Genomic DNA, 7,588 nt, shown 5'->3' with positions numbered 1-7,588 from the left:
TTAATGTTTTATGTAAAGCACTTTGAATTGTCTCTGTACATGAAATGTGCTACACAAATAAACTTGCCTTGCCTTGCCTTGCCTTGCCTTGCCCTATCCCAGTTTCCCTCCCAGGTTTAAAATCCTTCAGTGGGAGCTAAAGGTCATTACTCGGGAAGCCAAAAGGACCACACCATCTACAAACAGCAGATATGGGATTCTAGTGCCACCAAAGCCTTGAGCTTATAGTCTTTGGTTGAAAGTCAAAGAGTCAATAAAATACTTCTTAGATTTTTTTTTTTTCCAGACATTAGATCAAACTGGTGCAGAGCTTTGATGGACTAAAAAAACCTACCTTTCTTTCAAATCCACAGTAAGCGACTCAATCATGTGGCTCTGCTGGTTAGAGCGCTCCTCTGCAGGGAGGAATAGCCACAAACACTGGAGCTGAAGATCTGAAGGTGGTTCTGGATGAAGCAGTGAAGACTGCAATTGACATCAAAGGTCACTCCCTGCAGCCGCGTCTCTTTGACATACTGTGCTCAGAGATGGAAAGCTAACAACTGCTTCTCCTGCGTCAATTAGTCTGCAGAATTTTCGTAGAAGTGGTCATCTCTGATTTTTTTTTTACCATATGAAGAGAGGAGGATCTTTTAATTTTTGCAGATAAGAAGTTTGAATTTTTTGACTTTCCGTGGAGTTCACTGTACTCCAACATAGCTGGATCCAGAACCCCCTTTCCCCCCAGAATTGAGGTTCACTCTTGGTTCCAGAGAGTTTTGTAGAGTTCTCTAAAAAAAAAAAAAACTACAATAAGTAGTTACAAACTCAAAGCAGGTGTGAGTAAATAAAAAAGAACTGGAGGAAAGGATCACTTCAATTCAAAGTTTAATAGACACATTAGCAAACTGGCTAACGTGATCGAAGATTAGTTTGTTTATTTTTTTAACCATTGTTAAAGTAAGTTATTGTGAATTTTTGGTCAGTTATTAGCTGTGTTTTGACCACCATGAAACAGAAATGCATCCAGCCATAGATCCATACATCCGTGGTACCTGCTGAATCCTTTTAGGAGTCACAAGGCTGATGGAGCCAACTCAGCTAATGTTGGGTGAAGGTGGAGGACACCTAGTCTGTTGCAATGCCACATACTCATTCACACACAGACTCACATACACACCTTGGATCACTTCAGATACAAATTACTACATGCAGGACTTTTTGGACAGTGGGAGGAAGCCGGAGTGCTCAGGGAAAACCCACACACGGAAGGAGAGAACATACCAACTCCACATAGAAAGGTTCCAGCTGGGATTTGAACCGGGACCCTCACTGTGAGGCAAAAGCGCTAACCACTGCTCCATCGCACAGCCCTATTTCAGCATTACTCACCCAAACAACAACATTCACGAGAATATTAAAAAAAAAAAAACATTTAAATGCAAATGAACTTTTATCTTCTTAGGTGGAGAAATATAGAATGAAGCTTGAGCAAGAGGCAGCAGGTTTTCAGGATGGCCTGTGGTTCAAACCTCATGACTTTATATTTAGGGAATGAGTTGAACCTCACAAAATGAAATACTCGCACACCGGAAAATGGCGGAAAAACTAATAAACACCCCATATGTTTGAAAAAAAAAATATTAATTGAATGAGCTGAATTCCATTGAGGGGAATTTTTCCATTTAAAATATGTGCATGATCAGCTCAAACTAAATATGTTTATGCAATTTTAAAGTAGTTGAGTAATAATATATATATTACTATTTTCTCTATGTAAAAAAACTAAAATTAATTTCAATGATTCATGGTAGTTAGGCTCAAACATATCTCATTTACTGAAGCTAAATGAATTACACTATTTCAGAGTTTTTATTCTACGGAATTAAATTGAGAAAAGATTAATTGTTTTCAGTTATATAAATCGATTTTGGTTTGATAAATGGTTTTATTAAAAGCTAAACAAAAGAGGGGAATACACTTTTTTTTCATAGTGCTGATGTTATTGTTAATATTGATAAGACATATTTATCATCACCTGTTATTTCTCTTCTATTCATTTGCCAAAAGCATGTTATACTGTTGATTACAATGTTTTAACCATTTGACAAGAGAGATGTCATTGGCGACATGTAAATAAAATACCCTTTGAAAGGGATCAATGTGAATCAGCTGATTTTGACTCAGAGAAAAGAGTTTTTTCTTTGCAAAAGAATCAGCTTTTTATGTTAAGTGGTGGAAGATTTACAAAGATCTTGTGTTATTTAGGTGTCGTCAGCAACACTTCTGGTGTTAAAAGGTTAACAAACAAGGAGGTAAATTGGGTAAAGCTCCTTTTCTCTACTTCAAAATCCACTGAACTTAAGACAATAGCATGACTGTACCATAAAGTAGTCAGGAGTAGTCAGAACCACTTTTAAAGTAAGCAGTTGATTCATTCTTTAATTATCTGAATAACAGAAATGAATGTGAGTATTAAATATAATGCTTAATGTTCTGAGAGTTTCACTCTCCTCAAAAGGGGTCCATAGAGTCCTCTATTGTTTCCCCTTTAAACAATTACATAAATGATTTAGCTCTAAATGTATCTGTCATCTGCATCAACATGTACAGCATCATTTTTTTATTGCTGTGGATCAACTCTATGTTCTGGGAACTGAATCCTTGCAGCACCAACCACTTCTTATAATACCTGTAACTTTTAACTTTGTTTGCAACACGTGAGAAAACAGACTGATACAGCTAAAACATATATTACTGTGACTATGCTGACTTTCAACTTTGTTATGAACACATAAAAACAAACACTTTCTAACACCTCAACACATTTGCTACACTAGTTACAAATTTCCAATAACACCCAACCTTGTTTGCAACACATAAAAAAACAGACTGATACTGCTAAAATAAATGATACTGTGACAATGCTAACCACCAGCTTTGTTATTGACACACACAAAAAAAAAAGACAGCCAAACTCCACTACACATTTGCATATTTACATAAACACCCAAACTTGTTTGCAACACACAAAAAACCAGACTGATACCGGTAAAATAAATGATACCTTAAAAATGCTAACCACCAACTTTAGTGACACATAAAAAAAGACAGCCAAACTCCACTACACATTTGCATATTTGCAAAAACACCCAAACTTGTTTGTAACATGTTAAAAAAACTGATAGTTTGTCAGGGAAGTTTGTACCTCTTACAAGTGCTTCAACATCAGAAAACACCAACAGAATGAATTAACTAATTAAGAATTATAAGATGCACTGTCATTGAAAAAATGTAAAATGTAAATGAAAAAAAAAATTTATATCTAAAAATGTCTAACACACACAAACTTGGTAACTAAGACAACTTCCTCACACTGAGGAAACAAAGAACAGCATTAGTGTGAACAGCAGATTTAATATTGATATTGAGACGTCTGTTCCATCTCGAGGTAAATGCAGATGGTTGTGTCAGCAAAGGCGATGGGTCCTTTCATGGACAACTTACATATTAGATTTGGTCCAGATGAATAACACCTGTCACTGGAGCTGCTGATCTTCAAGACAGTTTGTTAGTTTTTTTTTTTTTTTTTTCCTCCCAGTGGAAAATGAACTACTGTTGGTCAAAGAAAGAGAGAAAGAAGACATTTTTGTCCTTAGAGAGCAAAAAGTTCAAGACTAAAAAAAAGAAAAAAAAAAAATGAAATTTTGGGATTTTGTCAGGGAAAACTAGCGAGCAGAATGGCAGGATGGAAAGAAGCAAGATGGATATCCTGTATTTAGGAGACTAGATGGAAATGAGGAAAGGCTCACATATTAGGAGCAGATTCAAACCGTTTTATTAAGATGTGGTTGGAAAGAAGAACAGAAAAGGCGTGATCCTAAAAGAGGAGTTTGCTAAGAATGTTTTTGAATGTGTCAAATAGGGTAATGAGCCTGTAGCTGGAAGTTTTAGGTGTGATGTTGAATGACGTGAGGGGTTTTGCCCCGCCTCAGGAAGGATGTGAGTTGGAAGAGATGGAGAAATTCTACAGGGAGATGGATGAGATGATCCAGGATATTCTAAGAGAGAAGACAAATTAGTGATAGGGGAGAATTTCAACAAAATGTGTGTGAGGGAAACAGATGACAAGGAAGTGATGAGTAAAGTGGTGTTCAGGACAGGGATGCAAAAGCACAGATGGTGCTTGACTTTGCTAAAAGGATGCAAATGGCCTCCACACAGAACACTGTCAGTGCAGATTACGCCTGTAAGCAAGTAAACAAACAAACATAAATGCAGATAACTTGAAGACAAGAGCACTCTTCCACCAACCCCCCAACGCAGACATGGACACCCTTAAACCTCAGCAGGTTAAATACAGCTTAACACAGCAGCGGCGTTTCAGGGTCAGCAGTCCTTTAGTGTGGTGTACAAAAGATCAGTGACACAATATCCCTTTGGTGACATCATATAATAGAAGCTGCAGGCGCACTTTACGGCTTAGAGCCGCCTTTTTTACCCACTCCAACTAAGCTCTTTGTGATAATCAAAAAGAGCAGCACAGAAGTAGGGGGAAGTATGCCATCCCGTTCACATGATAGCCAGACAATAGCCACTTCCTTCAAAGATTAAACAACCATGATGCTCTGTAAACAACTCTAAGTGGGGGATTATCTCTCTCCTTCACTCTCCCTTGCTTTCTTTCTCCTCATTTTTGCAATTATGCACTACGAGATTTACTTTCTCTGAATGCTTTGGTGATCCCAAGCTCCAGTTACTCAGTAAAATCCCGTTCAATGAGCTCATCTGAAGTCACTGAGAAGGTTATGGCTGGAAATGTCACTGTTTTCCCCAATGGGGTTTCCATCTTTCTAAAGGCATGAACATGCATGAAAAGAGACAAGTCTTCCTTTTGTCTTGTTTGTGGAGATTGTGGATGTGGACAGTGAAAGTCAGAAGAGAAGTGATGACTCATTGTGTTTTTAAGATGCTTATTGTCGGGTAAAGGCCCACTGCTCCTACTGGAGCACAGTTTAACCAAAGATTATAGGAATAAATGACTCCTCCTAACCCTCTTCTCTATCTTCTTTCTAGGCTTCATACAAACACAGTTTATCGTATTTAAGCTGCAAGCCAAGTCCATTGAAAAATTGTGTAAACCAAAGAAACAGCAGGATTATGGAGTGGTTCACAATCGGTGTAGTTGTGGTTTAAAGATGTTTGCTCAGCTTTTGAAAAAAAGACAGAAACATATGAAAACAGATGCAAAAAACCTCCAAAAAACCTTCTAAACCCGGCTTGATTTGCTTGGACTAACAACATCCTCAGATTGTAACTAGTCTATCTCTGCAACTACAACAATGATCTAATTGATTAAAAGAAGCATTAAAAAAGTTGACACACAGAACTTCAGTAAAAGTGTCAGAAAAACACACAAAAAGCCAACACAGCCAAATACGCTCACTGGCCATTTTATTGGGTAGCCCTTGCTAGTACTATGTTGGAGCCTCAATCCTTGGTGGCAGAGATTCAACAAGCAATATGCCATATTTGTACTTTTTGAGGCACCAAATCACAAGTCATAACTTTAATTAAACACTCAATAACTTGCGCACCAACTACAGTTGTGCAAAGGCACAAGTAGTTAAACATTATCATACCGGTGAGTACATCAAATAGCAATGGTATATTATGAATTGCATTCCATGCCATTTGCAAAGCAGATGTAAAAGCAGCCAATGAAAACTGTTGACAGCATTCTCTGATTACCCTGGTTGGTGTCACAGAAACGGGGTGTGTCATCAGATCACTTGTGCCCCCACCCCATTTTCATCCAGACACACTCGTGTAAAAGCTGCTTGGTGCAAAAGCAGCAAGATTAAGAAAAGACTGCTTCACTACACAAAGATTAAATAGAGCACCCGCTCACCACCTTGACTTTTTATTGTTGCTGAGCTTTTACCTCTAAACAAGCCTTTTATAAGTGCCTTCATTATTCTTTTTACTAATGAGCAACAGTGAAGCTGCAAGTCAAATTATTCTCTTAAACTCTGTCAGGTTGTTGGCAAAGCATAAACCACTTGAATTTTAAGCTAAAAAATAAAAAGGAGGCCAGTGGTGTTGTGAAGATGAGCTCCCAGTAGACGTGTCCCCGAAAACATCACATTTAATACAACTACCATGTTTATCTTCCAAAGAACAGATTGTATAGTTTTGTTTAAGCAAGTGTTTTTTGACTATTCTAGTTAATGAGACAAAACACATTAAAGAGAAGCTCTTAGTCATGTGTAGCAGAACAGGTTTACTTCCTTTGACTGCTTATTTTGCACACTAGACAAATCAAAATCCCTAAAAATAGTGTTTTTGACACACAGAGCAAAAAATAATTTCTTCTCTGAGTTTTAGTCAGCTTTTTTTCATCTCACATTTTCAGCTGACATAACAGGAAATTGAAATAAGAGCTTAGATGGTTTTAAACAACAGTGATTAAGTATTAAGGATGCATGTGGAGTAGGAGAGCAGCTTACCTCATCTAAACCCAGAAAGGAATTATTGTATTAAAGAGAGAGAGGAATTATACCATTACTGCCTGACCTTTGTAAAGCCTTTACCAGAAACCTCGGCAAGATTCTACTAGTCCAAAAAGAGGAGTGAGTTGTGAGGAAATAAAATGACAGTGATGGCGTTAATTCAAGAAGTCCCGTGGGAGACTTTGCCGACGTTCATGAAATGCTCATAGCCTCTCTTCTCTACATCTTAAAATAATGTATGGGTAATGGATGAATCAAAAAAGCTGGTTTTATTCATTCTGAATTACTTACACTAAGTTACTTCAAAAGTTTTAAAGTACTTTGTTCCAAAACTATAACTAAAAGTGAAACATCTCAAGCTGTGTTCATACCGCCATCGGCAATGCGCGTACAAGCAACCACTTCCAATTAAAAGTTTGTATAAACGTGCGTTTTGGGTTTCTATCTTCAGACGTTTGCATTCACTCATCAAAACATGCGTTTCCCAAACTGTTTTCAGGCTTTATGTGAAAAACACATTGAAAGTTAAACCAGGTTGAACTTCGGTTTTGGTAGTAAAGTATGGACGGTGCCCCTTTTACAGTAATTCACTGAAGTGCCAACTGTTTATGAATTGATTATAAAAAAAAGGAATGAATAATTCAGGTTTGTACCTTGTCAGAATAATATGACAATTTCTTTCATCAGAATTAGTTAATCCGTGATCCTTTTAATTAAATTAATTATGTCATCCATTTGGTCTGTATTGGTTGCTGTCAATTGTGCTTATACTTCGTTAATGACCTTCAAACACAACAGAGTTTTTGCTAAATTTGGGCTTTTATGATGGTGAGATTTTGTAATTGTAGATTTGCTTTATCCTCAATACGTTTTGTGTCTTTTATCCTGCTTTCATAGTTTGTAATATGTGTTGGCATAGGCACTTTGAAATAATCTTTTGGCTAAGTAAAATTAATACATAAACTTTACTTACTTAATTAGTCAGTCTTTCTTGATGTCACTTTGGTCATTTGGGCACCCTTGAGAAGGATTTCCAGTCTTTTAAATTTGATCTATTTGTGGATAATAGCTTTTTCCGTGTGCTATCTGGAGGGTTT

This window comes from Oryzias melastigma, linkage group LG5 (genome assembly GCF_002922805.2).
Source record: "Oryzias melastigma strain HK-1 linkage group LG5, ASM292280v2, whole genome shotgun sequence".
Taxonomy (NCBI): Eukaryota; Metazoa; Chordata; class Actinopteri; order Beloniformes; family Adrianichthyidae; genus Oryzias; species Oryzias melastigma.
Note: the sequence above shows the minus strand (reverse complement) of the source record.